At 40.9% G+C, this 27,349-nt stretch overlaps 1 protein-coding gene and 1 long non-coding RNA gene across 5 annotated transcripts in view; one reads left to right on the forward strand and one right to left on the reverse strand.

The window, feature by feature from the left end:
• The window catches only part of LOC139766592 (uncharacterized), a 51,959-nt gene that overhangs the window by 16,931 nt on the left and 7,679 nt on the right, over positions 1-27,349 (forward strand). The window contains exon 2 of the long non-coding RNA XR_011716928.1: positions 1,878-2,073. This is a non-coding gene — a long non-coding RNA (uncharacterized lncRNA). The remainder of the gene's footprint in view (positions 1-1,877; positions 2,074-27,349) is intronic.
• LOC139766591 (serine/threonine-protein phosphatase 2B catalytic subunit 2-like) overlaps positions 12,951-27,349 on the reverse strand; it is a 401,759-nt gene continuing 387,360 nt past the window's right edge. For 3 of the 4 annotated variants that reach the window (XM_071695445.1, XM_071695446.1, XM_071695443.1), the window contains one exon: positions 12,951-15,651. The gene's annotated coding sequence lies outside the window, so the exon portion shown is untranslated. Of the gene's footprint in view, positions 15,667-27,349 lie in introns of all 4 variants that reach the window. The other variant, XM_071695444.1, reaches the window with a different exon arrangement.

Consider the following 27,349-nt stretch of genomic DNA (forward strand, 5'->3'; position numbering starts at 1 on the left):
ATTTGCGTGTGTGGACGTATGTATATACATGTGTATGGGGGTGGGTTGGGCCATTTCTTTCGTCTGTTTCCTTGCGCTACCTCGCAAACGCGGGAGACAGCGGCAAAAAAAAAAAAAAAAAATCTTTTATCCATTGGGATAGGGGAGAAAGAATACTTTACACACATGCAGGCACATATACATATAGTCTTATGAGTCCACGGGGAAAATGACACATGATAAGTTCCCACGTGCACTTTCGTGTAATAATCACATCATCAGGGGAGACACGAGAGAAATATAAGTCAGTTGATATACATCGAAGAGACGAAGCTAGGACGCCATTTGGTAAACATGTTTACCAAATGGCATCCTCTCTTGTGTCTCCCCTGATGATGTGATTATTACACGAAAGTGGACTTGGGAACTTATCGTGTTTCATTTTCCCTGTGGACTCAGAGGAATATCTAGATCACGTGCATAATTGTGATCCTTTCCAATATACGTATATATTTATATACATATCAACATATACACCTATACATACATATACAAACACATACACAGACATATACATATATACACATGTATATATTCATACTTGCTTGCCTTCTTCCATTCCTGACGCTACCATGCCCCACAGGAAACAGCATCGCTATCCCTCCTTCAGCGAGGTAGTGCCAGGAAAGACAAAAAAGGTCACATTTGCTCACACTCAGTCTCTAACTGTCATATGTAATGCACCGAAACCACAGCTCCCTATCCATGTCCAGGCCCCACAGACCTTTCCATGGTTTACACCAGACGTTTCACATTCCCTGGTTCAGTCCATTAACAGCATGTCGACCCTGGTATACCACATCATTCCAGTTCACTCTATTCCTTGCACACCTCTCGCCCTCATGTATGTTCAGGCCCCGATCACTCAAAATTTTTTCACCCCATCCTTCCACCTCCAGTTTGGTCTCCCACTGTTTCCTCCACCTCTGACACATTTATCCCCTTAGTTAACCTTTCCTCGATCATTCTTTCCTTATGTCCAAACCATTTCAGCACATCCACTTCTGCTCTTTCAACCACACTCTTTTTATTACCACACATCTCTCTTACCTATTCATTCCTTACTTGATCAAACCACCTCACACCACACATTTCATTTGCAACACATCCATCCTCCTCAGTACCACCCTATCTATAGCTCATGCCTCGCAACCATATTATATTGCTGGAACCATAGTAATCCTTCAAACATACCCATTTTTAATCTCTGGGATAACGTTCACTCCTTCCTCACATTCTTCATTGCTCCGAGAACCTTCGCCCCCTTTCCCACCCAGTGACTCACTTGCACTTTCGTGGTTGCATTCGCTGCCATTATATTATTATTATTATTATTATTATTATTATTATTGATTGTTGATTTTACTTTTGTCTTACCTTAAGCCTTTCATATGTTTATCACTTACTGAGTTCAAAATGACACCCTCAACAAACATCAATAAAATGCCATTTCACCAAGCATTATCATTTTGCATGCATTTTGAGAATATAAGTACACTTGAATGAAGGCCTGCATGGTACAATTGTTTCTCAAAGAAGCTTTAAAGTGAAATAATGCATTCATTCTATTATGTTTAGGCATAACACTTTGTTTCAGTATATCATGGCTTTGAGTATGTCAAAATTAATGTTTCTTTGCATACAACTAATTGCAAATACATTTTTCATGGTATATATAGGATTCCTCAAAATCAGTGACATGTTAAGGAAAAGTACATTGCCTGTAGATGTGCATCTTTGTTTTTTATATTCTGGTTGACAGAAGATTTGCAAAGTCCATTGTGCGAGTGCTTAGAATTGTACAGATACAACTTGTATTTTATATATTTTAATTGCAGATGAATGTGAATTCATTGAAAAAGGAATGACTGACTGCTTTTGAACAACAGGGTGGTAAAGTAGTGGGTCTGGATAGTCAACTGCTGTCCATGAACCCTGCGAATCACAGACAAGTGAATCTGAAGAAGCAAGCGGACATGTACACCACTGCCAACAGCTGTAGCACTGCAGTGAAAGAATGATGAGGGATGGAAGGTAAGGGGGTTTATGAATCAGGGTTGGAGAGATCCTTCATAGTATTGAACGATGGTAGTGTAACAAATCAGAAAGAATATTGTGAATTATGAATATTATGTTACTGCTATGGGACAACAGGAAAGCATCACCATCCCCTCCCCTATTCAATCTTCATTTACCCCATCTTCATCCTTCACAACCCCCTTCCTGGTTCAGTGCAGAGCTGAGCTGTTGCATATTCCAGGAGCCATAATAGGAAGCATTGATACATCATGCATATTTTCTATTATCATTTTTTTTATTTTGTTATGAGAGGAAATATACCAAAACTTGCAAGGGATGAATTGAGCCAGAGAGTGTAGGAGTGCAGGGATGGGGTGTGGAGAATAAGGAGAATTTCCACCGCAACTATGAAGCGCCCTACCTCTACCCAGTTTATAGTGTTTCCTGTAGGGCAGGGTAGCTCCAGGAATGGATGAAGGCAAGCAAGTATGAATGTGTGTATATGTATGTATCTGTGTATGTATATGTGTATGTATGGGTGTTTATATATATTTATATTTATGTTTATATTCCCTCAAAGGCCCAGTCCTCTGTTCTTAACGCTACTTCGCTAACGCGGGAAATGACAAATAGTTTGGAAAAAAAAATATATATATATATATATATATATATATATATATATATATATATATATATATATATATATTTATTTATTTATTTTTTATTTTGCTTTGTCGCTGTCTCCCGCGTTAGCGAGGTAGCGCAAGGAAACAGACAAAAGAATGGCCCAACCCACCCACATACACATGTATATACATACACGTCCACACACGCAATATACATACCTATACGTCTGTTTCCTTGCACTACCTCGCAAACGCGGGAGACAGCGACAAAGCAAAATAAATAATAGATAAAAAATAAATAAATATATATATATATATATATATATATATATATATATATATATATATATATATATATATATATAGGAACAGAGGGGGGCCAGGTGAGGATATTCCAAAAAAGGCCCAGTCCTCTGTTCTTAGCGCTACCTCGCTAATGCGGGAAATGGCGAATAGTTTAAAAAAATATATATATATATATATATATATATATATATATATATATATATATATATATATATATATAAATGAATAAAGGCAGACAGTGTGAATTGTGTGCATGTGTATATATGTATGTGTCTGTGTGTGTATATATATGTGTACATTGAGATGTATGGGTATGTATATTTGCGTGTGTGGACGTGTATGTATATACATGTGTAGGGGGGGTGGGTTGGGCCATTTCTTTTGTGTATATATATATATATATCCCTGGGGATAGGGGAGAAAGAATACTTCCCACGTATTCCCTGCGTGTCGTAGAAGGCGACTAAAAGGGGAGGGAGCGGGGGGCTGCAAATCCTCCCCTCTCTTTTTTTTTGATTTTCCAAAAGAAGGAACAGAGAAGGGGGCCAGGTGAGGATATTCCCTCAAAGGCCCAGTCCTCTGTTCTTAACGCTACCTCGCTAACGCGGGAAATGGCGAATAGTTTGAAAGAAATATATATATATATATATATATATATATATATATATATATATATATATATATATATATATATATATATATATATATATCTTACTTCTTCATCCTACCACTCACTACCCTTTCTAATCTGCCCAACTCCCATGCTTCTCATGCTACAAGCATCTTTTGCGCAAGCCATCACTGCTTCCCTAATTACATCCCATTCTTCCCCACTCTCCTTATGTCCTTTGCTCTCACCTTTTTCCATTCTGTACTCAGTCTCTCTTGGTACTTCCTCACACAAGTCTCCTTCCCAAGCTCACTTACTCTCACCACCCTTTTCACCCCAACATTCTCTCTTCTTTTCTGAAAACCTCTACAAATCTTCACCTTCGCCTCCACAAGATGATGATCAGACATCCCTCCAGTTGCACCTCTCAGCACATTAACATCCAAAAGTCTCTCTTTCGTGCACCTATCAATTAACATGTAATCCAATAACACTCTCTGGCCATCTCTCCTACTTACATACGTATACTTATGTATATTTCTTTTTAAACCAGGTATTCCCAATCACCAGTCCTTTTTCAGAACATAAATCTACAAGCTCTTCAACATTTCCATTTACAACACTGAACACCCCATGCACTCCAATTATTCCCTCGACTGCCACATTACTCACCTTCGCATTCAAATCACCCATCACTATAACCCGGTCTCGTGCATCAAAACTACAAACACACTCACTCAGCTGCTCCCAAAACACTTGCCTCTCATGATCTTTCCTCTCATGCCCAGGTGCATATGCACCAATTATTACCTATCTCTCTCCATCCACTTTCAGTTTTACCGATATCAATCTAGAGTTTACTTTCTTACACAATATCACATACTCCCACCACTCCTGTTTCAGGAGAAGTGCTACTCCTTCCCTTGCTCTTGTCCTCTCACTAACCCCTGACATTACTCCCAAGACATATTCCCAAACCACTCTTCTCCTTTACCCTTGAGCTTCGTTTCACTCAGAGCCAAAACATCCAGGTTCCTTTCCTCAAACATACTACCTATCTCTCCTTTTTTCTCATCTTGGTTACATCTACACACATTTAGACACATCAGTCTGAGCCTTCGAGGAGGATGAGCACTTCCCGCGTGACTCCTTCTTCTGTTTCCCCTTTTAGAAAGTTAAAATACAAGGAGGGGAGGGTTTCCAGCCCCCCGCTTCATTCACACTCAGTCTCTAGCTGTCATGTATAATGCACCGAAACCACAGCTCCTCTTCCACATCCAGGCTCCACAAAACTTTCCATGGTTTACCCCAGATGCTTCACATGCTCTGGTTCAATCCACTGACAGCGCGTCGACCCTGGTATACCACATTGTTCTAATTCACTCTATTCCTTGCACGCCTTTCACCCTCCTGCATGTTCAGGCCCCGATCACTCAAAATGTTTTTCAATCCATCTTTCCACCTCCAATTTGGCATCCCACTTCTCATTCCCTCTACCTGTGACACATATATCCTCTTTGTCAATCTTTACTCACTCATTCTCTCCATATGACCAAACCATTTCAAAACACCCTCTTCTGCTCTCTCAACCACACTCTTTTTATTACCACACATCTCTCTTACCCTTTCATTACTTACTTGATCAAAGCCCCTCACACCACCTATTGTCCTCAAACATCTCATTTCCAACACATTCACCCTTCTCTGCACAACTCTATCTATAGCCCATGCCTCGCAACCATATAACATTGTTGGAACCACTATTCCTTCAAACATACCCATATTTGCTTTCTGAGATAAAGTTCTTGCCTTCCACACATTTTTCAACGCTCCCAGAACTTTTGCCCCCTCCCTCACCCTGTGACTCACTCCCGCTTCCATGGTTCCATCTGCTGCCAAATCTGCTCCCAGATATCTAAAACACTTCACTTCCTCGTTTTTCTCCATTCAAACTTACCTCCCAATTGACTTGTCCCTCAAGCCTACTGTACCTAATAACCTTGCTCTTGATCACATTTACTCTCAGCTTTCTTCTTTCACACACTTTACCAAACTCAATCACCAGATTCTGCAGTTTCTCACCCGAATCAACCACCAGCGCTGTATCATCAGCAAACAACAATTGACTCACTTCCCAAGCCCTAGTTCAACTCATTGGCAGCGCGTCAACCCGGGTATACCACATCATTCCAATGCACTCTATTCCTTGCACTCCTCTCACCCTCCTGTATGTTCAGGCCCCAATTGCTCAAAATCTGTTTCACTCCATCCTTCCACCTCCAATTTAGTCTCCTGCTTCTCATCGTTCCCTCCACCTCTGACACATATATCCTCTTTGTCAATCTTTCCTTACTCATTCTCACCTTGTGACCAAATCATTTCAACACACCCTCTTCTGCTCTTTCAACCACACTCTTTTTATTACCTCACATAACCCTTACCCTTTCATTACTTACTCGATCAAACCATCTCACACCACATATTGTCCTCAAACATTTCATTTCCAACACAACCATCCTTCTCCACACAACCTTGTCTATAGCAAAATCCTCACAACAATATAACATTGTTGGAACCACTATTTTTGCTCTCCGAGGTAACGTTCTCACCTTCCACACATTCTTTAACGTTCCCAGAAATATCGTCCCCTCCCCCACCCTGTGATTCACTTCCGCTTCCATGGTTGCATCCGCTGCTAAATCCACTCACAGATATGTAAGATATCTAAATCACTTCTCCTCCAGGTTTTCTCCATTCAAACTACAACTATCTGATTCATGTATGTTCCCTGATGATGACATCATTGCATGAAAGTGCCTTGGGAACTTATCATGTTTCATTTTCCTCATGCTTTTATGCATAAACTAGATCACACACACCACTGTGACCTCTTGTAGGGTTGAGGGACTAGTTAATTGGAAGTGTTTTAGATATCTGGGAGTAGATTTAGCAGCAGATGGAACCATGGAAGCGGAAGTGAGTCACAGGGTGGGGGAGGGGGCAAGGGTTCTGGGAGCGTTGAAGAATGTGTGGAACTTAAGAACGTTGTCAATGAGACCAAAAATTGGTATGTTTGGAGGAATAGTGGTTCCAGCAATGTTATATGGTTGTGAGGCATGGGCTATAGATAGGGTTGTGTGGAGGATGGATGTGTTGGAAATGAAATGTTTGAGGACAATATGTGGTGTGAGGTGGTTTGATCGAGTAAGTAATGAAAGGATAAAATAGATGTGTGGTAATAAAGTGAGTGTGGGTAAGAGAGCAGAAGAGGGTGTGTTGAAATGGTTTGGTCACATGGGAAGAATTATTGAGGAAAGATTGACAAATAGGATATATGTGTCTGAGGTAGAGGGAATGAGGAGAAGCAGGAGACCAAATTGGAGATGGAAGGATGGAGTGAAAAATATTTTGAGCGATCAGGGCCTGAACATACAGGAGGGTGAAAGGCGTGCACGGAATAGAGTGAATTGGAACGATGTGGTATACCAGGGTTGACGTGCTGTCAGTGGATTGAACCAGGGCATGTGAAGTGTCTCAGGGTAAACCATGGAAAGTTTTGTGGGGCCTGGATATGGAAAGGGAGCTATGGTTTCAGTGCATTACACATGACAGTTAGAGACTGAGTGTGAACAAATGTGGCCTATTTGCCTTTTCTTAGCGCTACCTTGCACATGCATGCGGGAGGGAGGGATGCTGTTTCATGTGTGGCGGGGTGGCAACGGAAATGGATGAAGGCAGCAAGTATGAATATGTACATGTGTGTATATGTCTGTGTATGTATGGAAAATGATTGTATTTATACGTTGAAATGTGTAGGTATGTATATGTGCTCGTGTTGGCATTTATGTATATACATGTGTATGTGGGTGGGTTGGGCTATTCTTTTCGTCTGTATCCTTGCGCTACTTTGCTAATGCAGGAGACGGCATTTAATTTTAATAAAAAAAATATTTTTTTACTTAATCGCTGTTTCCCGCATAAGTTACATAGTGCCAGGAAAGAGACGGAGAATGGCTCATCCACTCATATACACATATATGTACATAAACACCCATACATGCACATATACGTACGTATACATGCACATACAGAAACATATACATATATACACATGTACATATTCATACTTGCTTGCCTTCATCCATTTTTTGTGCTACCCTGCCCCACAGGTAACAGCATCACTACCCCCTGCTTCAGCGAGGTAGGCCACATTTGTTCACACTCAGTCTCTAGCTGTCATGTGTAATGCAACGATATCACAGCTCCCTATCCACATTCAGGCCCTACAGACCTTTCCATAGTTTACCCCAGACGTTTCACGTGCCCTGGTTCAATCCATTGACTGCCCGTTGACCCAGGTATACCACGTCCTTCCACTTCACTCTATTCCTTGCATGCCTTTCACATTCCTATATATTCAGGTCCTGATCGCTCAAAATCATTTTCACTCCATCCTTCCACCTCCAATTTGGTCTCCCAGTTCTTGTTCCCTGCACCTCTGACACATATATCCTCTTTGTCAATCTTCCCTCACTCATTCTCTCTGTATGTCCAAACCATTTCAACACACCCTCTTCTGCTCTCTCAACTACACTTTTTTTATTGCCACACATCTCTCTTACACCTTTCAATACTCACTTGATCAAGCCACTTAACACCACATATTGTCCTTAAACATTTAATTTCCAACACATCCACAGTCCTCCGTACAACCATATCTATAGCCCATGCCTTGCAGCCATATAATATTGTTGGAACTACTATTCCTTCAATCATACCCATTTGTGCTCTCCGAGATAAACACTCTCTCTTTTCACATGTTCTTTATCGCTTCCAAGACCTTCGCCCCCTCCCCTACCCTTGACTCACTTCTGCTTCCATTGTTCTATTCGCTGCTAAGTCCACTCCCAGATATCTAAAACACCTCACTTCCTCCAGTTTTTCTCAGTTCAGACTTACCCTCCCAATTAACTAGTCCGTCAAACCTACTGAACCTAACAAATAACCTTGCTCTTATTCACATTCTCCTTTCGCACACTTTACCACACTCATTCACCAATTTCTGTAGTTTCCTGTGTTAGTAAGGTAGCAGCACCCAGGATCAGTTGAAGAAATAGCCTCATTTGCTCACATTCACTCTCTAGCTGTCATGTATAATTCACCAAAAGCAACCAGGGGGTGCTATTCACAACCAGGCCCCAAAGACCTTTTCGTGGTTTCTCCTAACCGCTTCATGTGCTCCATCTCTCGTATCTCTATCCCCTTTTAGTTTTTTAAAGTATTCTCTCCACCTCTTACGAACCTGGCCCTCTTTCAGATAATCTAACATGTTTTTGTGGCAAATCTTCACTTTTCACCCACATATTTCTTTATGTATACAAAGTGAGAGGGTTAGGGAAAATGATTTGGTAAACAGAGAAGAGGTAGTAAAAGCTTTGCGGAAGATGAAAGCCAGCAAGGCAGCAGGTTTGGATGGTATTGCAGTGGAATTTATTAAAAAAGGGGGTGACTGTATTGTTGACTGGTTGGCAAGGTTATTTAATGTATGTATGATTCATGGTGAGGTGCCTGAGGATTGGTGGAATGCTTGCATAGTGCCTTTGTATAAAGGCAAAGGGGATAAGAATGAGTGCTCAAATTACAGAGGTATAAGTTTGTTGAGTATTCCTGGTAAATTATATGGGAGGGTATTGATTGAGAGGGTGAAGGCATGTACAGAGCATCAGATTGGGGAAGAGCAGTGTGGTTTCAGAGGTGGTAGAGGATGTGTGGATCAGGTGTTTGCTTTGAAGAATGTATGTGAGAAATACATAGAAAAGCAAATGGATTTGTATGTAGCATTTATGGATCTGGAGAAGGCATATGGTAGAGTTGATAGAGATGCTCTGTGGAAGGTACTAAGAATATATGGTGTGGGAGGCAAGTTGTTAGAAGCAGTGAAAAGTTTTTATCGAGGATGTAAGGCATATGTACGTGTAGGAAGAGAGGAAAGTGATTGGTTCTCAGTGAATGTAGGTTTGCGGCAGGGGTGTGTGATGTCTCCATGGTTGTTTGATTTGTTTATGGATGGGGTTGTTAGGGAGGTGAATGCAAGAGTTTTGGAAAGAGGGGCAAGTATGCAGTCTGTTGGGGATGAGAGAGTTTGGGAAGTGAGTCAGTTGTTGTTCGCTGATGATACAGCGCTGGTGGCTGATTCATGTGAGAAACTGCAGAAGCTGGTGACTGAGTTTGGTAAAGGGTGTGAAAGAAGAAAGTTAAGAGTAAATGTGAATAAGAACAAGGTTATTAGTTACAGTTGGGTTGAGGGTCAAGTCAATTGGGCGGTAAGTTTGAATGGAGAAAAACTGGAGGAAGTAAAGTGTTTTAGATATCTGGGAGTGGATTTGGCAGCGGATGGAACCATGGAAGCGGAAGTGAATCATAAGGTGGGGGAGGGGGCGAAAATCCTGGGAGCCTTGAAGAATGTGTGGAAGTCGAGAACATTATCTCGGAAAGCAAAAATGGGTATGTTTGAAGGAATAGTGGTTCCAACAATGTTGTATGGTTGCGAGGCATGGGCTATGGATAGAGTAGTGCACAGAAGGGTGGATGTGCTGGAAATGAGATGTTTGAGGACAATATGTGGTGTGAGGTGGTTTGATCGAGTAAGTAATGTAAGGGTAAGAGAGATGTGTGGAAACAAGAAGAGCGTGGTTGAGAGAGCAGAAGAGGGTGTTTTGAAATGGTTTGGGCACTTGGAGAGAATGAGTGAGGAAAGATTGACCAAGAGGATATATGTGTCGGAGGTGAAGGGAACAAGGAGAAGTGGGAGACCAAATTGGAGGTGGAAAGATGGAGTGAAAAAGATCTTGAGTGATCGGGGCCTGGATCGATGTGGTATACCGGGGTCGACGTGCTGTAAATGGATTGAATCAGGGCATGTGAAGCGTCTGGGGTAAACCATGGAAAGTCTGTGGGGCCTGGATGTGGAAAGGGAGCTGGTTTTTCGGGCATTATTGCATGACGGCTAGAGACTGAGTGTGAACGAATGGGGCCTTTGTTGTCTTTTCCTAGCGCTACCTCGCACACATGAGGGGGGAGGGGGATGTTATTCCATGTGTGGCGAGGTGGCAATGGGAATGAATAAGGGCAGACAGTGTGAATTGTGTGCATGTGTATATATGTATATGTCTGTGTGTGTATATATATGTGTACATTGAGATGTATGGGTATGTATATTTGCGTGTGTGGACATGTATGTATATACATGTGTATGGGGGTGGGTTGGGCCATTTTCTTTCGTCTGTTTCCTTACGCTACCTCGCAAACGCGGGAGACAGCGACAAAGCAAAATAAAAAAAAGATTTATCTGCCAAAATAGTTTTTCTTCATTCTTTTTTCTAAGATTCTTGTTTGATTTTACTTTATTCATTTGTAACAACTTGTTCATCTATCAGTTTTATTTTCACTTTGTGTTGCAATTTCATTAATTTTTGAAATATTTGCTCTTTGAAGTTCATCATGCTGAAGAGCACCTGATTTTGAAATATCGTTCTTTGTTATTCAAATTTATATTTGAGCATTAGAGTCTATCAAGGACTTGCGTGCATCAAAAATACCAACACCTTGCTTGTTTTTGGTGTTTGATTGCATTAGATAATTTCATATGTATCAGGTTAAGGAATATTACTGGACTTTACCTGCACAAGTGGAAAATCACCTTCATCAAGGTTGTATCATTAATCAGTAAATGAAAAGGGGTAGTCTCAAGGAACTTCTCCCTCCAAAGGAGTCCAACATTTCCCTGCTACTGAATGAGGCACGGTAATGTAAGTAGTTTAATTTATCCCAAAGAGGGTAGTATGTAGTCTAAAGTTAGTGTAATAAGTTTGAAGATTATTGCATGAAAAGTATAAATGTCTATGTTGCTTGTTGCCAAGTTGATGTTGCCTATCATAGATTGAATTGTTAGTGATGTGTACCAAAGAATGTTTTCCTTGATCGCAAAGAAACCAGACTGCTCCTGCTTCTAATGAGGAATATTTGTGATTTAATAACGTGATCATGAAAGACCAGCCAGGAGCCCAACATGATTTTGTAAATTCATGGTTGCTGAATGAAAAGGCACACACAAATATATTTTTTTCTCTTGTTCTCTGATTGCTGCAATGCTTTATATAATTTAGGCCAAAGCTTATATACCCTTTCCATCATGGAAATCAGCACATTTGAGTGCCACGTATTAAAAGTTATTGATTGTAGGTAGTATTATTCTGCGTTATTTACCCATCCTCTGTGTGCATATAGCTCACACAACTAGGTTTACAAGTATCACAACATTATATTTGTGGATATGGGACATTCTCGTCTGCCATTAATATTTCTCAAGTATTTGGAGTGCAGGTGCATTCAGTTTGGCAGTTACATCTTTGATTGCCATACTTCTGTATTTTTAAAAGCTGCACATTCCAGCATTATTTGCTCCTTTTGTGCACAATTAGGTTTATGAGCATCACAGCATTAAATGCTAGTGGATATGAGACTGCTCCACCTCCAGTATTTCCCAAATATTTGGAAAGTATTGTGGTCTATTTTGATGATTACTTCTTTTATTACCATACTTACCTAGTTTTTAAATGTGGCACATTCCTATTATGAATTTTTGCTTGTCAGGTTTTAAGTTGCTGTACAGACTATCAGATTAACATTTTTTACATATTTTTTCTCTTACACTGTTTTCTAGAATGTCTCTTGGAAACTGTTTGTGCTGTTTTATTGCCAGTTTAGTGAAAAACAGTGTGTATAGCTTATTATATGATGAAAATTATTGCATGAGAAGCACAGATGTCAGTATCATTCCTTGCCAATTTGTAATGATCATCTGTGACAGACCAGGAGTTGACATGATTTTAATTCATGGTTTCCAAAAGAATAAGACACAAAAACTTTTTCTTTTGTTCACATCAATACAATGCATAGCATGAGAACTACACCTATGTACTCTCTCTGTCATGGAAATCAGCACATTTGGTTACCAGGTTTTAGAAATGAATGCTTCTTTGTAGCTTTCTCCTGGACATATAGCCAACAGCACCAGGTTCATGAGCATTATTTAGCAGTGGGTATGAGACATTCTACTCTGCCTTTAATATTTGCTAAATATTTAAGAACTGCAAGTTTTGATTAGCCTCTAAATCTTTGCTCTTGGCATATATCAAGTAACTGCACAGGCTTCAAAACAAGAATAATGATTTTTTTTTCCCTTCCACTGATTTTTAGAATATCATTTTGAACCTGTTTTTGCTGTGTTATTCAATATAATGAAAAATTGTGTACAGCATATTACATTACATGGTAAAAAAAATATCATGAAAGATTCTTAGAATTTATTTAGAATCTCAATGTCGAAACAATGCAAACGTCCAGTCATAATAATTATTCTTTGAATTAGAACAGTTAAACAAAAAGAATGAACATGGCTATATAACTAAGTATATTACAGTACACCACAAAGGCAGAGATGCTGAGAAGTATAAAACAGTAGCACAAAGGCTTGTAGTTTGTAACACACACTGATACAGGTCATGATTATGGCTCAGGATTGGTTACTGATTACACTTGAGTAGAGTTCATAATAATTAATGTCTTATTATCTCTTACTGAAGTTTACACAAGGGATAAACAGGTTTCCTGTACACTGCATGAGGAAGCAGACTGGGATTTGCCTCTCAATGACTGACCTGTAGCAAGGGCTCAAGGCCACATTGTCCAGGGGTGCAGGGGTCATGCTGGTGGCTGCTGGGGGCTCTGCACCGACGTGCATGAGTGTGTGTGTGTGTGTGTGTTTGTCTGTCTGTGTGAGTGTGTGTATATAAATAATATATATATATATATATATACATATATATATATATATATATATATATATATATATATATATATATATATATATATTAATTACATACACACAAATTTGGCCTCCCCATCAAATGTTGTCATGTTGTATCTTTAAATTGTTATTGCAATTCTATGGTTCACTGAGCCTACAGCACCAGCCACTTCCTTGCAGCAGCCTGGAACGGCTTGGCCTTGAAAAGCTTGGCATGAAGGCGCTAATGCTTTGGACTGACAACAGAACATCAGCTTCAAATTGTAAAAACAATGTGGAGGTTATACTTGTGATATACAACATTTGACACTTCCTAATGGATGTAATGAACAAGGTAACAAGGGAAAACTTAGATCCTATTCCACAAGAAAATAACATATTTATACCAGATTGAAGCAATCAACATCTATCTCACAATCAAAAGTATATCCAAATTCAGATTTTATTCATGTCTATAATGATAAATATCAACATAGCATAATTATCACTTTCAATGCACATTCACATATTTCTCATGGGTATTAAGAACTACAAGAGAAAAAAGTTTAGGGCTACTTGCATGTTCAAAATTTACACCAACCAGGAAAGTTTAAAAGTGAAAAATGAGTGAGAGTGTTTACAGGATGGTAAACCGTTATTTCCTTTACGGTTTTTGTGTCAACACTGAAAACATGGGAAACTGAGAAGTGATGGTTGATGGATCCTAGCACTTAGCGAACAAGGCCCAGTTTTCTTGGGGAGGGAGAGGGGATGGCGTTGGGGCTCTGACAGGCCCATGCTACTGGCTGGGCCCCGATGCCTTGTTTCCACGCGAGAAATATGACTAGGACACTTTGGTTTGGAAAAAGGCATAAAATTTGTTTTTAAACACGACTTATTATTAATAGTTATCTTTTATATAACACTTAATATGGCAGAATTGATAAATATGAATCCTACAGTCTCACATGACAAAACAGTTGCATGTATGAAAATTACCATCAAGAAGAAAACGTCCATTAGCAACGGGATCATCTTTAACATGTAATGGTATTGTCAGAGGGACTGAATTACACGAGGATTATTTGTCCTGGAAACAGATTGCTTCACTGACGCATGTACACCACTCCCTCTGTAGAACATGGCTTAACACTACATGGTATTAAACTTATAGAAATTACATTTTGAGGAGCCACAGAACAATGATCAAGAGATGACAAGCTACCATTCTAACCTAAGAGAATTTGGGAATCTAGATGAGAATGAGGATATATTGCACACAGGCCAAAATGTATTGCATCCTTAAATGTCACAATGATGGCAGATATTTAAGAAAAGCTTGCCAACAGTCCATTGGACCAATACACAGGCTGCTGTCTTGCTACAGAGGGGTTTTTAGAGAGGCTGTACGACAGTCTGTAAATATTCAAGCATGCTATACACAATAATAAAGAAAAACTATTTACATGATTTTGTCAATGTATGAACAGGTTCACTTAGATAATGTGAGTAATGTTTCATGTAGACGTATCATTGTTAGTATGTGACACAACCTGGACAGACACTGCAGCTGGTGACTCCTGGTCATTATGGCCTTGCTGGAGGGTTCACACAGTCACATTTCACACCACTGTGCTAACACCTGTCCACTGGCTATCCATCAAAGCTGGGGCCTGGAATGGCACACCATTAGTGGCAGCCCTGGCAGCTCCATGGGAACACTCATGGTCCTGTCTTACATCATCAACACAATGGGTAAGGAGGGTGTAACTGAAATCCAACAGTGTAGGCAACACAGAGGGTGGTAGTCTGACAGTGTACTGGAAAGGACACTGGAGAGGGTTAGGTGACCGGGTCATAAGTCTCTAGCAGCAGCAGCTTGGTGCTGGTGACCTGGGGCCGGCCAGGCCGCATCTGCCACTCTTTCTCGCACCCTCTGTGGTGGCAGCACTGATGGGCCCCCAAGATCACTTGGCCCACGACCTGGCCTAGCCCAGCCCTGGCCGACAGCAGCAACAACAGCGGCAACGGCTTGGCAGGATGCCCAGTGGGGTTGGCTGGCCAGTGGGGCCCACCAGGGGCTGAGGCAACACTTGCATCACAACCAATAACTGGCCAGACAGCCTCACCCTGCTTAGTCACCGCACACTTGAGATCAGGATGATGTTGACATTTCATCACCTACATTCACACACCAAGCCAACCTGGAATAATGACCACTGTATAAGTATTAACTGTCAGAATTTGGCACTTCTTTTAATTTTCAGTAATTATATGAATACATTATTTATTTCACTTTGTCGCTGTCTCCCACGTTAGCGAGGTAGCGCAAGGAAACAGACGAAAGAATGGCCCAACCCACCCACATACACATGTATATACATACACGTCCACACACGCAAATATACATACCTATACATCTCAATGTACACATATATACACACACAGACATATACATATATACACATGTACATAATTTATACTGTCTGCCTTTATTTGTTCCCATCGCCACCTCGCCACACATGGAATAACAACCCCCTCCCCCCCTCATGTGTGTGAGGTAGCGCTAGGAAAGACAACAAAGGCCCCATTCGTTCAAACTCAGTCTCTAGCTGTCATGTAATAATGCACCGAAACCACAGCTCCCATATATATATATATATATATATATATATATATATATATATATATATATATATATATATATTTTTTTTTTGCACTGTCTCCCGCGTTTGCGAGGTAGCGCAAGGAAACAGACGAAAGAAATGGCCCAACCCACTCCCATACACATGTATATACATACATCCACACACGCAAATATACATACCTACACAGCTTTCCATGGTTTACCCCAGACGCTTCACATGCCCTAATTCAGTCCACTGACAGCACGTCAACCCTGGTATACCACATCAATCCAATTCACTCTATTCCTTGCCCTCCTTTCACCCTCCTGCATGTTCAGGCCCCGATCACACAAAATCTTTTTCACTCCATCTTTACACCTCCAATTTGGTCTCCCACTTCTCCTCGTTCCCTCCACCTTCGACACATATATCCTCTTGGTCAATCTTTCCTCACTCATTCTCTCCATGTGCCCAAACCATTTCAAAACACCCTCTTCTGCTCTCTCAACCACGCTCTTTTTATTTCCACACATCTCTCTTACCCTTATGTTACTTACTCGATCAAACCACCTCACACCACACATTGTCCTCAAACATCTCATTTCCAGCACATCCACCCTCCTGCGCACAACTCTATCCATAGCCCACGCCTCACAACCATACAAAATTGTTGGAACCGCTATTCCTTCAAACATACCCAGTTTTGCTTTCCGAGATAATGTTCTCGACTTCCACACATTCTTCAAGGCTCCCAGGATTTTCGCCCCCTCCCCCACCCTATGATCCACCTCCACTTCCATGGTTCCATCCGCTGCCAGATCCACTCCCAGATATCTAAAACACTTTACTTCTTCCAGTTTTTCTCCATTCAAACTTACCTCCCAATTGACTTGACCCTTAACCCTACTGTACCTAATAACCTTGCTCTTATTCACATTTACTCTTAACTTTCTTCTTTCACACACTTTACCAAACTCAGTCACCAGCTTCTGCAGTTTCTCACATGAATCAGCCACCAGTGGTGTATCATCAGCGAACAACAACTGACTCACTTCCCAAGCTCTCTCATCCACAACAGACTTCATACTTGCCCCTCTTTCCAAAACTCTTGCATTCACCTCCCTAACAACCCCATCCATAAACAAATTAAACAACCATGGAGACATCACACACCCCTGCCGCAAACCTACATTCACTGAGAACCAATCACTTTCCTCTCTTCCTACACGTACACATGCCTTACATCCTCGATAAAAACTTTTCACTGCTTCTAACAACTTTCCTCCCACACCATATATTCTTAATACCTTCCACAGAGCATCTCTATCAACTCTATCATATGCCTTCTGGTAAACATGCGATTGTCTTGGACAATCGCAGGTTTACCAAATGGCGTCCTAGCTTTATCTCTTTGATGTATATCAACTGACTTATATTTCTCTCTTGTGTCTCCCCTGATGATGTGATTATTACACGAAAGTGCACTTGGGAACTTATTGTGTTTCATTTCCCGTGGACTCATAGGAATATGAGTGCGTGATGTCTCCATGGTTGTTCAATTTGTTTATGGATGGGGTTGTTAGGGAGGTGAATGCAAGAGTTTTGGAAAAAGGGGCAAGTATGCAGTCTGTTGTGGATGAGAGAGCTTGGGAAATGAGTCAGTTGTTGTTCGCTGATGATACAGCGCTGGTGGTTGATTCATTTGAGAAACTGCCGAAGCTGGTGACTGAGTTTGGTAAAGTGTGTGAAAGAAGAAAGCTGAGAGTAAATGTGAATAAGAGCAAGGTTATTAGGTACAGTAGGCTTGAGGGACAAGTCAATTGGGAGGTAAGTTTGAATGGAGAAAAACTGGAGGAAGTGAAGTGTTTTAGATATCTGGGAGTGGATTTGGCAGTGGATGGAACCATGGAAGCAGAAGTGAATCATAGGGTGGGGGAGGGGGCAAAAGTTCTGGGAGTGTTGAAGAATGTGTGGAAGCCTGAGAACATTATCTCGTGGAGCAAAAATGGGTATGTTTGAAGGAATAGTGGTTTCAACAATGATATATGGTTGCGAGGTGTGGGTATAGATAGAGCTGTGCGGAGGAGGGTGAATGTGCTGGAAATGAGATGTCTGAGGACAATATGTGGTGTGAGGTGGTGTGATCGAGTGATAGATGTGTGGTAATGAAAAGAGTGTTGTTGAGAGAGCAGAAGAGGGTGTTTTGAAATGATATGGTAACATGGAGAGAATGAGTGAGGAAAGATTGACCAAGAGGATATATGTGTCAGAGGTGGAGGGAACGAGGAGAAGTGGGAGACCAAATTGGAGGTGGAAAGATGGAGTGAAAAAGATTTTGAGTGATCGGGGCCTGAACATGTAGGAGGGTGAAAGGCGTGCAAGGAATAGAGTGAATTGGAATGATGTGGTATACCGGGGTTGACCTGCTGTCAATGGATTGAACCAGGGCATGTGAAGCATCTGAGGTAAACCATGGAAAGTTGTGTGGGGCCTGGATGTGGAAAGGGAGCTGTGGTTTCGGTGCATTATACATGACAGCTAGAGACTGAGTGTGAACGAATGTGGCCTTTGTTGTCTTTTCCTAGCGCTACCTCGCGCGGGAAGGGGGGTTGTTATTTCATGTGTGGCAGGGTGGTGATGGGAATGAATAAGGGCAGACAGTATGAATCATGTACATGTATATGTCTGTGTGTGTATATATATGTATACGATGAGATGTATAGGTATGTATAAGTGCGTGTGTGGACGTGTATGTACATACATGTGTATGTGGGTGAGTTGGGCCATTCTTTCGTCTGTTTCCTTGCGCTACCTTGCAAACGCGGGAGACAGCAACAAAGTATAATAAATAAATAATAGATATATATAATTACATATATATATATATATATATATATATATATATATATATATATATATATATATATATATATATATATACTATTCGCCATTTCCCGTGTTAGTGAGGTAGCGTTAAGAGCAAAGGACCGAGCCTTTGAGGGAAATCCCCATTTAGTTCCCTTCTCTATTCCTTCTTTTGGAAAATTAAAAATGAGAGGGGAGGATTTCCAGCCTCCCGTTCCCTTCCCTCTTAGTCACCTTATACGACACACGGAATACATGGTCAGTATTCTTTCTCCTCTCTCCCCAGGGATATATATATATTTATTATACTTTGTCGCTGTCTCCCGCGTTTGCGAGGTAGCGCAAGGAAACAGACGAAAGAAATGGCCCAACCCCCCCATACACATGTATATACATACGTCCACACACGCAAATATACATACCTACACAGCTTTCCATGGCTTACCCCAGACGCTTCACATGCCTTGATTCAATCCACTGACAGCACGTCAACCCCGGTATACCACATCGCTCCAATTCACTCTATTCCTTGCCCTCCTTTCACCCTCCTGCATGTTCAGGCCCCGATCACACAAAATCTTTTTCACTCCATCTTTCCACCTCCAATTTGGTCTCCCTCTTCTCCTTGTTCCCTCCACCTCCGACACATATATCCTCTTGGTCAATCTTTCCTCACTCATCCTCTCCATGTGCCCAAACCACTTCAAAACACCCTCTTCTGCTCTCTCAACCACGCTCTTTTTATTTCCACACATCTCTCTTACCCTTACGTTACTCACTCGATCAAACCAACTCATATATATATATATATATATATATATATATATATATATATATATATATATATATATATAAATATATATATATATATATATATATATATATATATATATATATATATATATATATATATATATATATATATATACAACATTTACAACACTGAACACCCCATGTATACCAATTATTCCCTCAACTGCCACATACATATATATATATATATATATATATATATATATATATATATATATATATATATATATATATATATGTATGTGGCAGTTGATGGAATAATTGGTATACATGGGGTGTTCAGTGTTGTAAATGGAAATGGTGAAGAGCTTGTAGATTTATGTGCTGAAAAAGGACTGATGATTGGGAATACCTGGTTTAAAAAGCGAGATATACATAAGTATACTTATGTAAGTAGGAGAGATGGCCAGAGAGCGTTATTGGATTACGTGTTAATTGACAGGCGTGCAAGAGAGACTTTTGGATGTTAATGTGCTGAGAGGTGCAACTGGAGGGATGTCTGATCATTATCTTGTGGAGGCTAAGGTGAAGATTTGTATGGGTTTTCAGAAAAGAAGAGTGAATGTTGGGGTGAAGAGGGTGGTGAGAGTAAGTGAGCTTGAGAAGGAGACCTGTGTGAGGAAGTACCAGGAGAGACTGAGTACAGAATGGAAAAAGGTGAGAACAATGGAAGCAAGGGGAGTGGGGGAGGAATGGGATGTATTTAGGGAATCAGTGATGGATTGCGCAAAAGATGCTTGTGGCATGAGAAGAGTGGGAGGTGGGTTGATTAGAAAGGGTAGTGAGTGATGGGATGAAGAAGTAAGAGTATTAGTGAAAGAGAAGAGAGAGGCATTTGGATGATTTTTGCAGGGAAAAAATGCAACTGAGTGGGAGATGTATAAAAGAAAGAGACAGGAGGTCAAGAGAAAGGTGCAAGAGGTGAAAAAAAGGGCAAATGAGAGTTGGGGTGAGAGAGTATCATTAAATTTTAGGGAGAATAAAAAGATGTTCTAGAAGGAGGTAAATAAAGTGCGTAAGACAAGGGAGCAAATGGGAACTTCAGTGAAGGGCGCAAATGGGGAGGTGATAACAAGTAGTGGTGATGTGAGAAGGAGATGGAGTGAGTATTTTGAAGGTTTGTTGAATGTGTTTGATGATAGAGTGGCAGATATAGGGTGTTTTGGTCGAGGTGGTGTGCAAAGTGAGAGGGTTAGGGAAAATGATTTGGTAAACAGAGAAGAGGTAGTGAAAGCTTTGCGGAAGATGAAAGCCGGCAAGGCAGCAGGTTTGGATGGTATTGCAGTGGAATTTATTAAAAAAGGGGGTGACTGTATTGTTGACTGGTTGGTAAGGTTATTTAATGTATGTATGACTCATGGTGAGGTGCCTGAGGATTGGCGGAATGCGTGCATAGTGCCATTGTACAAAGGCAAAGGGGATAAGAGTGAGTGCTCAAATTACAGAGGTATAAGTTTGTTGAGTATTCTTGGTAAATTATATGGGAGGGTATTGATTGAGAGGGTGAAGGCATGTACAGAGCATCAGATTGGGGAAGAGCAGTGTGGTTTCAGAAGTGGCAGAGGATGTGTGGATCAGGTGTTTGCTTTGAAGAATGTATGTGAGAAATACTTAGAAAAGCAAATGGATTTGTATGTAGCATTTATGGATCTGGAGAAGGCATATGATAGAGTTGATAGAGATGCTCTGTGGAAGGTATTAAGAATATATGGTGTGGGAGGAAAGTTGTTAGAAGCAGTGAAAAGTTTTTATCGAGGATGTAAGGCATGTGTACGTGTAGGAAGAGAGGAAAGTGATTGGTTCTCAGTGAATGTAGGTTTGCGGCAGGGGTGTGTGATGTCTCCATGGTTGTTTAATTTGTTTATGGATGGGGTTGTTAGGGAGGTAAATGCAAGAGTTTTGGAAAGAGGGGCAAGTATGAAGTCTGTTGGGGATGAGAGAGCTTGGGAAGTGAGTCAGTTGTTGTTCGCTGATGATACAGCGCTGGTGGCTGATTCATGTGAGAAACTGCAGAAGCTGGTGACTGAGTTTGGTAAAGTGTGTGGAAGAAGAAAGTTAAGAGTAAATGTGAATAAGAGCAAGGTTATTAGGTACAGTAGGGTTGAGGGTCAAGTCAATTGGGAGGTGAGTTTGAATGGAGAAAAACTGGAGGAAGTGAAGTGTTTTAGATATCTGGGAGTGGATCTGGCAGCGGATGGAACCATGGAAGCGGAAGTGGATCATAGGGTGGGGGAGGGGGCGAAAATTCTGGGGGCCTTGAAGAATGTGTGGAAGTCGAGAATATTATCTCGGAAAGCAAAAATGGGTACGTTTGAAGGAATAGTGGTTCCAACAATGTTGTATGGTTGCGAGGCGTGGGCTATGGATAGAGTTGTGCGCAGGAGGATGGATGTGCTGGAAATGAGATGTTTGAGGACAATGTGTGGTGTGAGGTGGTTTGATTGAGTGAGTAACGTAAGGGTAAGAGAGATGTGTGGAAATAAAAAGAGCGTGGTTGAGAGAGCAGAAGAGGGTGTTTTGAAGTGGTTTGGGCACATGGAGAGGATGAGTGAGGAAAGATTGACCAAGAGGATATATGTGTTGGAGGTGGAGGGAGCAAGGAGAAGAGGGAGACCAAATTCGAGGTGGAAAGATGGAGTGAAAAAGATTTTGTGTGATCGGGGCCTGAACATGCAGGAGGGTGAAAGGAGGGCAAGGAATAGAGTGAATTGGAGCGATGTGGTATACTGGGGTTGACGTGCTGTCAGTGGATTGAATCAAGGCATGTGAAGCGTCTGGGGTAAACTATGGAAAGCTGTGTAGGTATGTATATTTGCGTGTGTGGATGTATGTATATACATGTGTATGGCGGGGGGGGTTGGGCCATTTCTTTCGTCTGTTTCCTTGCGCTACCTCGCAAACGCGGGAGACAGCGACAAAGTATAAAAAAAAAAAAAAAAATATGTATTATTTATTTATACTTTATCACTGTCTCCCGCATTAGCAAGGCAGCGCAAGGAAACAGACGAATGAATGGCCCAACCCACCCACATACAAATGTACATACATATACGCACATATACATAACTACACATTTCAATGTATACATACAATACATACACAGGCAAATACATATATACACATGTACATATTCATACTTGCTGCCCTCAGCCATTCCTGTCACCACCCCGCCACACATGAAATGGCAACAGTCCCCCCCCCCCCACACACACACACACACACACACACACACACACACACGAAGTAGCAGTAGGAAAAGACAACAAAGGCTACATTTGTTCACACTCAGTCTCTAGCTGTCATTTGTAATGCACAGAAACCACAGCTCCCTTTCCACATCTAGGCACCACAAAACTTTCCATGGTTTACCCTAGACACTTCACATGCCCTGGTTCAATCCAATGACAGCACGTCGACCCCGGTATACCACATCATTCCAATTCATTCTATTCTTTGCATGCCTTTCACCTCCTCCATGTTCAGGCCCTGATCACTCAAAATCTTTTTCACTCCATCCTTCCACCTCCAATTTGGTCTCCCACTTCTCGTTCCCTCCACCTCTGAAACATATATCCTCTGCCAATCTTTCCTCACTCATTCTCTCCATGTGACCAAATATTTCAATACACCCTCTTCCCTCCTCTGCATAACCCTATCTATAGCCCACACCTCGCAACCATATAATATTGTTGGAACCACTATTCCATCAAACATACCCATTTTTGCTTTCCGAGATAATGTTCTCGCCTTCCACACATTCTTCAACGCTCCCAGAACCTTCGCCCCCTCCCCCACCCTGTGATTCACTTCCGCTTCCATGGTTCCATCCGCTGTAAATCCACTCCCAGATATCTAAAACACTTCACTTCCTCCAGTTTTTCTCCATTCAAACTTACCTCCCAGCTGACTTGTCCCTCAAGCCTACTGTACCTAATAACCTTGCTCTTATTCACATTTACTCTCAGCTTTCTTCTTTCACACACTTTACCAAACTCAGTTACCAGCTTCTGTAGTTTCTCACCCAAATCAGCCACCAGCGCAGTATCATCAGTGAAGTGACTCACTTCCCAAGCCCTCTCATCCACAACAGACTGCATACTTGCCCCTCTCTCCAAAACTCTACCATTTACCTCCCTAACAACCCCATCCATAAACAAATTAAACAACCATGGAGACATCACGCACCCCTGCTGCAAACCGACATTCACTGGGAACCAATCACTTTCCTCTCTTCCTACTTGTACACATGCCGTACACCCTCAATAAACACTTTTCACCGCTTCTAGCAACTTACCTCCCACACCATATACTCTTAATACCTTCCACAGAGCATCTCTATCATATGCCTTCTCCAGATCCATTTGTTTTTCAAAGTATTTCTCACATACATTCTTCAAAGCAAACACCTGATCCACACATCCTCTACCACTTCTGAAACCACACTGCTTCTCCCCAATCTGATGCTCTGTACATGCCTTCACCCTCTCCCTAAAATTTAATGACTCTCTCACCCCAACTCTCATTTGCTCTCTTTTTCACCTCTTGCACCTTTCTCTTGACCTCCTGCCTCTTTCTTTTATACATCTCCCAGTCATTTGCACTATTTCCCTGCAAGAATCATCCAAATGCCTCTCTCTTCTCTGTCACTAATAATCTTACTTCTTCATCCCACAACTCACTACCCTTTCTAATATGCCCACCTCCCACATTTCTCATGCCACAAGCATCTTTTGCGCAATCCATCACTGCTTCCCTAAATACATCCCATTCTTCCCCCACTCCCCTTACGTCCTTTTGCTCTCACCTTTTTCCATTCTGCACCCAGTCTCTCCTGGTACTTCCTCACACAAGTCTCTTTCCCAAGCTCACTTACTCTCACCACTCTTCACCCCAACATTCTTTTCTGAAAACCTCTATAAATCTTCACCTTCATGCCCCAAACCTTCAAAACTTCTTTCATTTCATCCTTCCAACTCCCTCTTGGTTTCCCTTTTTCTCTTGTTCCCTCCATTTCTGACATGGACAGCAGAAGTTCTTTGCCAACCACTGGAGTTATGTTCCTGGGAAATCCTGACATTGGGAAGGTTTAGGGCACATGGGAAATAGGGTGGTTTGAGGGAGTGACCCTTACGATACATACCTCAAGTCCTATAAAGTACAATTCATGGTTGAAAATAAGCACATTTTACTTAAAAAAACATGATAATTCTATGAAATTACAAAAATAAAGATGGACAAAATTGTAAAGTAATAATTGGATGGTAGTAAGTCCCTACAGATGCCATGCCTCCATACTCCCATGAACAGCCAGGCAGGTATGACACATACATGCTTGCCCTAGCAACAGTAACAAGTTATAACACTCCTACCTCTCCCTTGAAATGATGGTCTGCCTAGCTAGGGTCTTTAGCCTGAGGCCATATGACGCTGGCCCCAAGCATAGATAAAATTTTGGTAATACTATGGAAAACCATGGAGACACAAGTTGATGCCATGTTTATAAGAATGTTAAATATTATTCTATGCTTATGTACTCCAAACTAGCAAACTTAAGGTAGGCAAGGGATCTCTGTTTACCATCTATAATCATCTCTTCACCAAAGTCCAAACCATTTCAGCACACACCCATTAGCTCTCTCATACATACTCCTCATACCACCACACCTCTCTCTTGCCCTATCATTTCTCATTCAATCAAACCTCCTCATACCACATCCTTATTTTAAATACATCACATCCACCCCTTTCATCATATTTTTGTCTGAGGCACACCCCTTCACATACATAAAGCACTGGCAGGACTACTATATCATCAAATGTACCCTTCTTTTTCTTTTCCCTGAAAAATGATGGCCTCTTTTCGTCAATATTTTTCAATAAGCCAAGGACATTTACCCACTAAACCATTCTGTGGCTCCCTTCAGCTCCCATTATTCCATTTCCTGCCATACATACTCCAAGATTTATATAAAAAAAATCCACTTCCTCCAAGTTTTCTCCGTTCAGGCTCACGCTCCAAATCGTTTGTCTCTCTTCACTGGTAAATCTAATAGCACTGCTTTAATTCACATTAACTTTCAACTTTCTACTTTCACACACTTTCCCAAACAACACCAGTTTCTGCTGTTTTTCATTGGAAATTGCCACAAGCATGGTGTCATCAGCAAAAACAACTGACCTCACAGCCCTCCTTAACAGAATGTATACCTGCTCCTCTCTTGAAGACCTGTGTATTCCCTCTAACTCACCACCCCGACCATAAGCATATAAAACAGCCTTAATGAAATTACACCTCCCTGCTAAAGATCCACCTTCACATGAAACATTTCACCCTCATCTCTTCCTATTTGCACATATGCCTTTCTCCTTTGATAAAAATTCTTCACTCCAAGCAGCCTTCCCCTAAATCATATGTTTGCAACACCTTCCAGAGCATATCATCAATTCAATCATATGCTTTCTCCTGATTCATTAGCACCACATACAAGTTTTAGAATTTTTTACATCACTCTTCAAAGCAAGCATCTGATCCACATGTGCTCTATCACTCCTGAAGCCACATTATTCCTCCCCAATCTGAAACTCTGGGCATGCCATCACCCTCTCAATCGTCACTCAACAAACTTTTACCTCTGTAACTGGAACATTCACTTTTGTCCCCCTTGCCTTTATACACTGGCACTATATGGCATTCTACCAATCCTTAGGCACCTATGAGCCATACATACACTGAAAATTCCAACTAACCAATCAATATCAAAGTCACCCCGATTTATAAAGAAATTCAATTCCTATCCACTGCAGCTGCACTTCAACTTGCACACCATTTTCACCAATCTCTCTTCACCTTATTTTTAAAGAAATTCACTTCCTATTCAATCCAGCTGCACTTCAACTTGCACAACGTTTTCAACAACTTGCACAACGTTTTCAATCTCTCTTCACCAAAAACTCTTTCCATAACTTCTTGAGCACTGCAGAAGCCCCAGAGAAAGGGAAACCTGGGGCAAGAAGGTGAACTAAAGTATATTATAAATAACTAATAAAAATTAATGATGAGCAGGTTTTTAAATTCACTTGACCTATAATCACAATTACTTCAGTGCAAACTTAAGCAATGTTATCTTACCACTGTGTAGAAAAACAATGCAACTGTTTTATTTACAGCTGACCCCAAAGGTAATGTACAGGCATATGTTTTTGCTTCTTGCAGTTTCCATGTATAATAAATGACAGCGCTTTATCTACTGAATAGAACAAGTTATACTATTCCACCCATAAACTAATATCTGAAATTTTTTTTTTTGACCATTGACTAAAAGGCAATAAGCTGAGTGATATTGTTCCCCATTCTATACAAACTGTAGATGTAATTTTTCTAGTGCCAGTAATACATTTAGTGTAACTCTGAGATATTAGGTCTGTACTTTCATATAATACTGAGAATGTGTAGAAAAAATATTCTAATTTTCTGCATTTTAGAACATTTAGTATCAATGATAGTCTGAAAAGTTAATTCTTAAAACATTATGTAGTTGCCTTCACACTCATGTTCATGCTGGTGCTAACAGAACTGCTAAAAAAAATTTTACCACTG

Source organism: Panulirus ornatus, chromosome 58 (assembly GCF_036320965.1).
Source record: "Panulirus ornatus isolate Po-2019 chromosome 58, ASM3632096v1, whole genome shotgun sequence".
Lineage (NCBI taxonomy): Eukaryota > Metazoa > Arthropoda > Malacostraca > Decapoda > Palinuridae > Panulirus > Panulirus ornatus.